The sequence below is a fragment of the Halichoerus grypus genome, chromosome 5 (assembly GCF_964656455.1).
Source record: "Halichoerus grypus chromosome 5, mHalGry1.hap1.1, whole genome shotgun sequence".
NCBI classification, from domain to species: domain Eukaryota; kingdom Metazoa; phylum Chordata; class Mammalia; order Carnivora; family Phocidae; genus Halichoerus; species Halichoerus grypus.
Window position 1 is genome coordinate 181,833,280 of NC_135716.1, and position 12,645 is coordinate 181,845,924.

Sequence of the window (12,645 nt, forward strand, 5' to 3'; positions counted from 1 at the left end):
TTTCTTGTAGAAGTCTGGGAGTATGTGGCTGCTGGTCTTTGTTGAGTAGTGTAGAGATAGTGTCTCGTCATTTCTCTTGACCTTTCCTTCATGGTCACAGAAAGGGTGCCAAGGCTCCAGCCATTATATTCATAGTGAAGGCAGGAAAAGAAGCAATACTGGTCACATTGTTTCCTTTTTCAGGAAAAACAAAAACCTTCCCAGAATTCTCAACAGACTTCTGCTTGTGTTTCATTAATCAAAACAGTTGTCACCTGGCAAGAGAAGATAGTCACTCCCACCCTATATAGTAAAAGTATACAAGAGAGAAGAGAATTCAAAATTAGTGCTCAGTAGCCAATGAATAGTGTCTCCCAAAGATTCAAAATAAGGGGATGGAAAAGATACACTAGGCAAATATTGACCCAAGGCTAACAAGAACTGAGCTGTTACAGAGCAGTGAGAAGCTATCTAGTGGTTCCATGCTGAATATAATCAACAGGACTCAGTACACATTACCAACTCCTGCATCATAGAGGCTAGAAAGTAAAAACTTCATTTCTGATGCTCTTTTGCAGCTAAGTTGTAGATGTGAATTAGGTTTGGCCAATTACACAGACCTGTGTGAGATCTGGCAGATGAAGTTGACGCAGAGGCTGTCTTTAAGCTCATAATTACGGTCATGAAGACAAGTGTGAAAGATAGTTGTGGCAGTGGCCTGACTCAGCATTTCAGGGTCTTATCAGCAGCTTTGTGGGTAGATATGGTTGTTATGGTAACAGCTTCAGTAGCCTTAGTGGCTTCCTAATCCTAGTTTCCTTATGTCTGAATTAAAACTATGGTGATATGGTCTTCAACTCAACAGTTCCAGGGAGGCCTCCTGATTATGACTCCTCCATTTTTCCAGGGATTTTATAAGCACTTAATTTCCTGTTTTAAACTCCTTTCTGCATAAAATACACTGAGTGGTTTCTATTTTCTGCACTGAACTCCAAAACTGATACCAAGTGTGCGTGCATGCAACACACACACACACACACACACACACACACACACCACCCATCATCTTGGGATAATAGGGCCCTCAGGTGACTTTCAGAAGCATATGCAAACCCTCTCTGGAAGAACTCAACCTCAGTCCAAACCTTAAAGAATTCCTACTGAATAAAAAATGAAATAGGGGGAAATGAATACTTCCTAAGCAAAAATCACAAGATACACAAGGAAACAAAGCACCATAAAGAAGAACAGCAGAAACCACAGACAGCAGACATAATTACAAAGATTTCTGATTTTATCAGATACAGAACATAAAATACATGTGTTTGGTATGTTTAAACAAATAAATATGTACATAGAACAAATAGATTTGAAAAAGAAAAAAATAAAACATTTAAAAATAAACTTTATATGTAATAATTACAACGAATAGTTCAGTGGATGCTCCAGCCACCAGATTGAACACAGATGAAGAATTAATGAACTACCTGATGGATTTGAAAAATATCACAGAGAATGCAGTACCAAAGCACAAAGGGAAGGAAAACATGAAAAAGAGTTTGAGACAAAATATAGAACAAAAGTTGGTAAGTTATGTTGTCTGGAAGGAGAGGCCAAAGGGAATGAGAAAGAAGTAATATTTGAAAATATAATGGATGAGAATTAGCCAGAATTGTTCAAATATACCAAGGTTCAAATTCAAAAATCTAATAAATCCCAACAGGTTAAAAGAAGGAAGGGAGAGAGGGAGAGAAGGAAGGAGGAAAGTAGATCCACAAATCATAGATTCGCAGTGAGACTGGAAGATACCAAAGAAAAGCAAAAATTTTGGAGGCAGCAAGAGCAAGGGGATGAAACAAATCACCTACAAAGGAATAACAAGTAGATGACTAACTTCTCAACTGCAATAATCAATGTCAGAAGAAAGATAATAGTTAAAAGAAAACATTGTTGAACCAGATTTTTTAAAAAATAATTCCTCTACATGCTGTTCACAAGACATGCTTCCAAAACATAAGGACACTAAAAAAATTGAAAATATAGATAAAGATAAATTGGAAAACAGTAGCCAAGAGAAAGCTGGAACAGCTATCAAACATCAGACAAAATAGATAAGAAAGCAAAAATTGTTACCCGTGATAAAGAGGACTACATAATGACAAAAATTTGCAATTCACCAGGAAAAGATAATGATTCTAAACTTTTAAGCACCCAATAATATAGCCTCAAAATATATAAAGCATATATTTACAGATCTATGAGAAGAGACTGACAAATCCACTGTTATGGTGGGAAAGTTTAGTATAACTTTTCTTAGCACTTGACAGATCAAGTGTGTAAGAAATAAGTAAGGATAGAGATTTGACCAGAACAATTAACAAGCTTGATTTAAAGAAATTTTTTTTTAAGATTTTATTTTTAAGTAATCTCTACACTCAACATGGGGCTCGAACCCACAACCTGGAGATCAAGGGTCACAGGCTCCACCAACTGAGCCAGCCAGGCACCCCTAACAAGCTTGATTTAATGAATATATAACTATTGTGCCCAGCAATTAAAGAATACACATTCTTTTTTTTAACTGAAATTTTTTTTAAAGATTTATTTATTTGAGAGAGAAGAGAGAGGGAGACCGCATGCATGCGCACGAGTAGGAGGAGGGGAGAGGGAGAAAGAGAATCATCAAGCAGGCTCCCCATTGAGTGAGGAGCCTGTATTAAGGCTCCATCCCAGGACCCCAAGATCATGACCTGAACTGAAATCAAGTCAGGTGCTTAACCAACTGAGCCACCAGGCGACCATTAACAACTTTTTTATTGAACAATAACATATATAGAGAAGAGTATGTGAATCAAAAATATATGACCTAATGAATTCTCATGAAGTTGACACACTACAGACCCAGGACTTGGATTAGATCAGGAAATAGAACTTTATGACACCCTCAAACCCTTTTTCTTGCCACTACACCACCCACAGTCACAGTCCATGCTACAGGAAACCACCATCCTGACTTCAAATGCTTAAATGATTAATTTTGCCCATATTTACTTATTATAAATGACATCATACAGTAGTACTCTTTTGTGTCTCTTTTGCTCAATATTATGTTTGTGAGATTTATGTGTGTAGAAATATCTTTTTCATTCTTATTTCATTGTATGAATAAACCACATTTATCCATTCTTCTGGGTTTTTTTTTTTTTAAGATTTTATTTATTTATTCGAGAGAGAGAGAGAGATCACGAGCAGGGGGGGAAGGGTAGAGGGAGAAGCAGACTCCCTGCTGAGCAGGGAACCCAATGCGGGACTCAATCCCAGGACCCTGAGATCACAACCTGAGCTGAAGGCAGACACTTAACCAACTGAGCCACGCAGGCGCCCTCCATACTTCTGTTGATGGACATTTAGATCGTTGCCTCTTTGCAAGTAGCACAAATGGTGCTAGGATGAACATTTTTTTTTAACCTTTATTATTATTTTTCTTTTAGTAATCTCTATACCCAATGTGGGGCTTGAATTCACGACCCCGAAATCAAGAGTCATGTGCTCTACCAACTGAGCCAGTTGGGTGTCCCAGGATGAACATTCTTGTAAATGTTTTCTGATGATCATGTGTATGTATTTCTGTTGGGTATGTTTAGCTTATGTTTAGCCTTTGCAGACATTGCCCAAAAGGTTTCCAAATGGTTGTAGCAATTTACATTCCCACCAGAAGTATGTGAATGTTCTAGTCGTCCCACAGCTCATCAGTGATTGGTAGTATTCTACCTCTTCATTTTAGCCATTCTGATGGATGTGAGAAGACCCATTCTTTTCAATCACACGTGAAATATTTACAAAAGTTGACCAACTGTTAGGTTTCACATATTTCACAGGATTGGTACCATACAGACCAGTCTCTCTGACCACACTACAATTAAGTTAGAAATCAGTGACAAAATATAGAAAGATAAACTGGAAAAAATGCATACACTTGGAAGTAATCAGAACTGAACGCTGACACAAACTGACATCAGTGTATAGAGACAATGTTTAATCTTTGCTATGTATGTTGGAAAAGAAGAAAATCTCAAAATAAATGAACCAAGCACTCAATTTCAGAATTTAAAAAGTTTGGAAAGGAAAGAATAAGAGTAGAAATTTCTGAAAAACTAGGAAAACATAAAATAGAAAGTATTATCGGGGCGCCTGGGTGGCTCAGTCAGTGAAGCTTCCAACTCTTGACTTGGGCTCAGGTCATGATCTCAGGGTCCTGAGATCAAGCCCCGCATTGGGCTCCATCCATGCTGGGCAAGGAGCCTGCTTAAGACTCTCTCTCTCCTTTTCCTCTGCCCCTCCCCACCCCTCTATCCCACCTAAAAAAAAAAAAAAAAAAAGTATTATTAAAGCTAATATCAACATTTACGCCAATACATTTGAAAACTTAGATAAAGTAGTAGATACCTTCCTGGAAAAAAACACAATTACTGAAACCATCTCAGGAAGAAATAAAGAACTTGAATAATCCTGTTACCTGAAAAGAATTTTTTTTTTAAATATGGAATGCTTCAGGAATTTGTGTGTCATCCTTGCGCAGGGGCCCTGCTCATCTTCTCTGTATCATTCCAATTTTAGTACATGCTCTGCCAAAGCTACTTGAAAAGAATTTGAATGGTGGTGTCTCAAAAAGTTAAACAGAGAATTACCATAGGACCCAGCAATTCCCCTCTTAGGTGTGCATACAAAAGAAGTGAAAATAGGTACTCAAAACAAATGGCTGTACATGAATATTCACAGCAGCACTATTCACAACTGCCAGAAGGTGGAAACAACCCAAATGACTATCAATGGATGAATGGATGAATGAAATATGGCAGACCCATACAACAGAATCTCATTCAAGCTTAAAAATGAAATTCTGACACATGCTGCAATGTTGATGAACCTTGAAACATTCTGCTAAGTGAAAGAAGCCAGACTCAAAAGGTCACACACAGCATAATCCCATTTATGTCAAATATCCAGAATAGGTAAATCCATAGAGACAGAATGTGGAGGAGAGACTACCAGGGCCTCGGGGAGGGGGAAGGAGTGACTGCTAATGGGGATAGTCTCCTTAGGGAACGCTGAAATGTTTTGGAATTGGATAGAGGTGATGGTTGCACAACACTGTGAATTTCTAAATGCCACTGAACTGTATGCTTTAAAGTGGATAATTTTATGTTCTATGAATTTTAGCTCAATTAAAACAAAAATCTCACCACAAAGAAAACACCAGACCCAGATGGATTCAGAGGCAAATTGCATTAAATATTCAAATAAATAAACATGCATATATTTATGAATGATTAAAATTATGTACATATATAATTTTAATCATTCACAAATGTTTCTGTAGAAAAGAAGGACTCTTCCCACTCAAGGTATGACTTTAGCATAACCTTGACACAAAAAATCATACAAGAAAGGAAAATACCAGTTGAACCTCCACATGAGATGCAAAAAATCCTAGATTAAATACTTGCCTAACAGAATTTAGTAACATATAAAAAAGATAAAACATTATAAACCAAGTTGGTTTATCTCAGGCATGTAAGAGTAGTTCACTAGAAAATGTACTAACATAATTCATGACATTAACGGATTAAAGAAGAAAAACCATATGATCTTAACTGAGAAACTTAGGACAGTCATTTAATAAATTTCAACATCTACTTATGACAACAACTTAGCAATCAAAGAATGGAAGTGCATTTCCCTAACCTAATAAATAATATTATGATAGTCGTGAGATGGGGAAACTAAAGGGACCCCATGAAAATGCCTTTTTTTGCTCCTTTTCCTGCTTCTGTTCTTGCTAGGATCTGCCCCCACCTTACACAGGCCTTATAGAACAGTTAATGTATATCCTCTTTTTGGAGGTCAAGGACTTAACAATTCTTTTCAGGCTTCCAGCACAATAGATAATATCCAAGGAGTGACTGGGAGGGGTTGTCATGAGCGTTTTCTAGACCACTGGCTCACCAAGACCCCTGGCTCCAGGGCATAAGTGACTTATGGATAACACCTAAACACTCACCTTTGTTTTAACCAGTTCCTGGGTGGTGGAGAAAACACATCACCAGATTACAACCCTCAATAAAAACCCCAAAGCCCGAGCAAAGATAAGATTCCCTCTCCTTTCCTTTCCAAGTCTCCCGGATGCTGTGTCCTTATCTGCACACTGTCTTCAATAAACTCTGCTCTCACTTTGTCTCGGCTCACATTTGATTTCCATCCTGTGCAAGGCCAGGGACTCTCTTGGCTGGTCTTTGTGGGACTCCCTCTGGGTCCTCAGACCCAGCCAGCCTACATGGGTTGGAATAATGCCCCCTGCAACCCGCCCCCCCCTAAAGATGTCCCATTCTTATCTCCAAAACCTATACATTACCGTTCATGGCAAAAAGGACTCTGAAGACATGATTAGGGTTCAGGACCTTGAAATGGGAGATTATCTTGGATTATCCAGGTGGTCCAGTCTGATCACATGAATCCTTTAATGTGGAGCACCTTTTCTGGCTGCAGTCGGTCAGAGGGAGATGTGGCTATGGAAGGATCATTGATGCAACATCACTGACTTTGAAGTTGGAGGGCGGAGTCACAACCAAGGAATGTGGGTGCCTCTAGAAGCTAGAGAAGTCAAGGAAGTGAATACTTCTCTAGTGTCTCCAGAAGGAAGCACAATCCTGTCCACACCTTGATTTTTGCCCAGTGAGACCCTGTCAGATGTCTACCCTCCAGAACTGTAAAATAATATATTTGTGTTGTTAAACCACTAAAATCATAGTATTTTGTAACAATAACAATAAAGATGGAATACGAGTATATACCAAAAATGACAACTCTACAACAAATGTTATATTTAATTCCCTTTAAAATCCAATGCGACATATGTTGCCCATTTTGATCACTTGAATTTAGCATTGCACTGAAGATCCTCACCAGGATAGAATGGCAAGAAAAATAAATAAAACATTTAAGGATTGGAAAGAGAGAAATAAATTGTCATTCTTTGCTGATGATATGAATAGATATATGAAAATTTTAAAAATAATTTATGGCTACATTATATTAGAATAAGAGAATTTGTAAAGGTTGGATACACAATCAATATATAAAAGTACATATCTGCATTTCTATATACCAGCAACAATCAGAAAACAATTTTTAAAAGGTCTTTATAACATCAGAAATAAAAAAAGAACTGAAAGGTGGGAAGGAAGGAAGAGCTAATAATAAATCTAACAAAAGATGTGCAAGCCTTTGCTGGAGAAATTAACAAAATTTTATTGAAAAGACATTAGATATTAAAGAAGACCTAAATGAATGGAAAGCAGATTATATTCTTGGATAAGACTCAGTAACAGAAAGATGTCAACTTTCCACAAGTTGCTCTACAAATTCAATGCAATCCCAATTAAGAATTCCACGAGTTATTTTTTGTGAGATTTGGCAAGCCGATTCTAACATTTCTCTGGAAGAGCTGAGGCTGCCAATAGCCAGGGTACGCCCGAAGAAAATGAGAGACTTGCCTCCACCAGGTAAAGAAATTTGGCTGTGGGGTATTGATGTCAGCAATGAACAACAGATTGTTGAAACAGGATAGAGCCCAGAAACAAAGCACTTACGGAAGTTTGCTTTCAGACAGAACTGGAACTGCAGATTAGTGGGGAATAAATGGATTCACCAATTGGTGCTGGGACAACTAATTAACCATGTGGGAAAATAATGAAATCAGATCCCTACCTCAACATACATAAAATTAATTCCAGGTAGATTGAAGACTTACATGTGAAATACAAACCTGTAAATAATTTAGAAAACAATAAAAGTGGAAGTCTTCATGATCTTTTTTTATTAACATATAATGTAATGTATTATTTGTTTCAGGGGTACAGGTCTGTGATTCATCAGTCTTACACAATACACAGCGCTTACCCCAACACATACCCTCCCCAATGTCCATCACCCAGCCACCCCATCCCTCCCACCCATTCATGATCTTGAAATAGAAAAGAATTTAGCACAAACTATAAAGACAAAAATTGATAGATTCTACTATATTAAAATTAAGAATTTCCGTTTTATCATGGATACCATGAAGAATAAAAAGGGCAAGCCACAATCCAGAAGAATATACTTGCAACATATATAAATAATAGGTTTTTTTGTTTTTTCTTTATTATTTATTTAAACAAAAGCAAAAACACTTCATCCATTTCTCCCCCATTTCTTCTCATAGGGAGAATTCCTACAAATCAGAAAGAAAAAACCAAAAACCCAACAGAAAAATAAGCAAAAGACAGTCATTACAGAGAAGGAAAAAAACACATGGAAAGATGCTTCATGAATAATCAGGAAAATGCAAATTAAAGTCTCAAGGAGATACTATTTCACACCCACCATATTGGCACTAATTTGAAAGCTTTACCATAGCTAGTGCTGTCAGGAAGTGAGACAGGAATCATTCGCCGTGCTCCAAGTATAAAGCACCATAACCATGTGGGAGATGGGTTAGCATTTCTTAGTGTGGGGATTCTTAACCTGGGGTAGACAGATGGAACTTGGGGCTCTGTAAACTTCAATGAGGAAAAAAAAGAAAAACTATGTATTTTTGCTAACTTCTAACTGAAACTTGGTATTTTCTTCTATTAGCAATCAAACCAAAGTAGTATTAGTCATGCCTATGACTTCCACCAAAAGAATATAGATTATCACATTATCACATTAAACTTGTTGCTGATATCTCAAAATATCATTTATGTTCATCACAACTTCAAAATTAGGGTATGTACGGGGCACCTGGGTCGCTCAGTCGGTTAAGTGTCTGACTCTTAATCTCAGCTCAGGTCTTGATCTCAGAGTTGTGACTTCAAGCCCTGCACTGGGCTCCCGGCTGGGTGTGGAGCCTACTTAGAAAAAAAAAATTAGGGTGGGTATGAGACTGATGACTAAATATTACCATTTAATGGTAGGAGGACATATATTTTATCATGAATTTGCTTTCTTAATATTTTGAAAACTATATTCCAATATAATTGGTTTTCTTTGTAATCCTATGTATTCTATTTTATATATTTTTAAATGTTATTCTAAGAAAGTGTCCAATGGTTTCACTAGTGTGCAAAAGGGGTCCATGAAACATAAGCAGTTAAGAACCCCTGTCAGTCCTACAATAAAGCATGAGCAGTCCACAGCAAAGTGTCTGCCCTGGAAAAGCTCCTGCACATGGGTATCAGGAGACATGTGCACAGCATTGGAAGTGACCCAAATGTTCATCAGTGTACAATGGACAAATTGTGGGATATTCATGCAGTGAATTCATGAAAGTGGTTACCTTTGGGTCTTAGGTTGTGGGTTATGACTGGGAAGAATCATCCAGTAAAACACTGGTAAAGTTCCTTTTCTTAATTTGGGTGGTGAGTAAACAACCATTCATTTAAAACTGTACATCTGCATTTTCCTTTTTTATTATTTTTAATTTTTAATTTTAATTTTAATTTTTTTTAGAGAGAGAGAGAGCATGTGCATGCGGTGGTGGGATTGGTGGGGGGAGAGGGAGAGAGAGAGAGAGAATCCCAAACAGGCTCCATGCCCAAAGCAGAGCCCAATGCAAGGCTTGATCCCAAGACCCTGAGATCATGACCTGAGCCGAAATCAAGCCCAACTGACTGAGCCACCCAGGTGTCCCATGACATCTGCATTTTCATCCACTCTTTGTATGTAAGCTATTTCACAAAGAATATTTTTAAATAAAAAGATGGATATGGAAGCAACCCACATGCCCATCAACAGATGAATGGATAAAGAAGAGGTGGCAAGTATACACAATGGAATATTACTCAGCCTTAAAAAAGAATGAAATCTTGCCATTTGCAACAACATGGATGGATCTAGAGGGTATGATGCTAAGTGAAGTAAGTCAATCAGAGAAAGACAAATACCATATGGTTTCACTGATATGAAGAATTTAAGAAACAAAACAAACAGAGGCACCTGGCTGGCTTAGTCAATAGACCATGTGACTCTTGATCTTGGGGCTGTGAGTTCAAGCCCCGTGTTGGGCATGGAGCCTACTTAATTAAAAAAAAAAGAAAAGAGGGGCGCCTGGGTGGCTCAGTCGTTAAGCGTCTGCCTTCGGTTCAGGTCATGATCCCAGGGTCCTGGGATCGAGCCCCACATCGGGCTCCCTGCTCAGCGGGAAGCCTGCTTCTCCTTCTCCCACTCCCCCTGCTTGTGTTCCCTCTTTCACTGTGTCTCTCTCTGTCAAATAAGTAAATAAAATCTTTAAAAAAATAATAATAAAAAAATAAATAAATAAAAAAATAAAAAAAAAGAAAACAAACCAACAAAGAAAAAAAGAGATAAACCAAAAACACACTCAACTATGGAGAACAAACTGATGGTCACCAGAGGGGAGGTAGGTGGGGGGAGGGGGGAAATACATAAAGGGGATTAAAGATTACACTTGTCATGATGAGCACTGAGTAATGTATAGAGTTGTTGACTTACTATATTTGCACCCGGAAGTAATGTAACACTGTATGTTAATATATTGGAATTAAAATTTAGAAAAAAAGGGTGGATTAAATAACAAGCATTGTTGAGGACGGGGGAAGCAGGCAAATTGGAGAACAACTTGGCCATATCTATCAAAATTAGTGTGCCTGCTTTTTGATCTTAAAAACTCTAATTTTTAGAGTTCACACTTGCACAAAGATGTATACACAAATTTGTCCCCTAAAATGTTTTCTTAAATATTGAATAACTGTAAAAAAAAAAAACTTAAAAATCCTTTAATATCACCAACAAAAAAACTAAAGAACCTGATTCAAAAATGGGCAAGAGCCTAAACAGACATTTCTCCAAAGCAGACATACAGATGTCCAAGAAGCACATGAAAAGGCGCTCAGCATCACTAATCATTAGGGAAGTGTAAATCAAAACCACAGCGAGCTATCACCTCACACACATTAGGATGGCTACTACCATTTTTTCTAAAAGAAGAAAAGCATACATGTTGGGGAGGATGCAGAGACACTGGAACCCTTGTGCATTGTTGGTGGAAATGTAAAAATGGTGCAGCCACTGTGGAAAACAACTTAGTGGCTTCTCAAAAAATTAGAAATGGAATTACCATTTCTAGAAGATCCAGAAGTCCACTTCTGGGTGTGTACCCAAAAGAATTGAAAGCAACCTCTCCAAGAGATATATGTACACCCGTGTTCACAGCAGCATTATTCACAGTAGCTAAAATGTGGAAGCAGCCTGTCCATCAACAGATGCATGGATGAACAAAACACAGTCCGTCCACACAATGGAATCTTACTCAACCTTAAAAAAGAAGGAAATTCTGACACGTGCTACAACATGGATGAACCTTGAGGACATTGAGCTAAATGACATAAGGCAGTCGCAAAAAGACAAATACTATATGATTTATAGTCATAATTCATAGAATTATTCATAGATTCAGAATATAGTCAAATTCATAGAAACAGAAAATAGAACGATGGTTTCCAGGGGCTGGGAGAGGGAGGGAATGGGGAGTTCATGTTTAATGGGGACAGAGTTTCAGTGTGGCAAGATGAGAAAAGTTCTGGAGATGGAATTTTGCACAATATGAATGTGCTTAATGCTATTCAACTGTATAGTTTTAAATGGCTAAGATGAGGGGCGCCTGGCTGGCTCAGTCAGTAGAACATGCAACTCTTAATCTTGGGGTTGTAGGTTTAAGCCCCATGTTGGGTGTAGAGATTACTTAAAAAAATAAAATCCTTTTTTAAATAAAAAGGGAAAAGGAAAACAAGGTGTAGAACTTCCTTTGGTGTTTAAAAAATTATTTAAAAAATGGCTAAGATGACAAATTTTATGCGATGTGTATTTTACCACATTTTTAAAAATTGGAGGAAAAAATCCATCGGTAGAGGATTGGTTACAATACATCTGTGCTGTTCAACTGTCACATAGACAAGGTAGACCTGGTATGGGCAGATCTCTAAGACATTTTAAGTTTTTTAAAAAAAAAATCGAATCTGCAAAACAATGCACACAATAGGATCCTATTTTATTTATCCCAGAATAATTTTTAAAACTCTAATGTGCATATCTATGTGTATGTGCAACCTATTAGAATGTGTGTGGGTGTGGATGTGTATTATTAGACATTGGGAAGTTCACAGAAACTAGACTGGAAGAGAGACCCCAAAGTGGGACTTTAGGGCAAGACTGGGGCGAGCGAGGGCAGGAAGGCACACTTCTGAGTCCTGCTTTGTGTATTCATGTATCATCTAAGTCTTTTCCAATGAGCAGGTATTGACGTATCCATTGTATAATTAAATTTTTTAAAAAGTGTTTTAAGACTCAGGTGGCACTGAGCTAGATGCCTCATGGAATAATGACATAGTATTATCCACAATCCAGAGATAATTTGCTCTGCCCTAAGTACGCTGAGTGACTGTCATTCTCGGATAAGGGACGGAGATGCATAACCAAGTATTAGAAAAGAAGGTGATCTCATTCTTGCTCGTGAACGTGCACGTTTTATTCCTGCATTGATTCACCGTGTAAAACAAATCCGAAGGGACAGTCTCAGGCTCTAGGGTGCGGCTATCAGCTTATGTACCGTCTTCTACCTGCCTCTCA

General features: G+C 37.8%; 1 non-coding gene across 1 annotated transcript; it reads right to left on the reverse strand.

The window, feature by feature from the left end:
* Window positions 1-4,513: 4,513 nt before the first annotated feature.
* LOC118518081 (U6 spliceosomal RNA) lies at window positions 4,514-4,614 on the reverse strand. Its single transcript, XR_004908436.1, has one exon. It is a non-coding gene; the product is annotated as a U6 spliceosomal RNA (small nuclear RNA).
* Window positions 4,615-12,645: the final 8,031 nt, after the last annotated feature.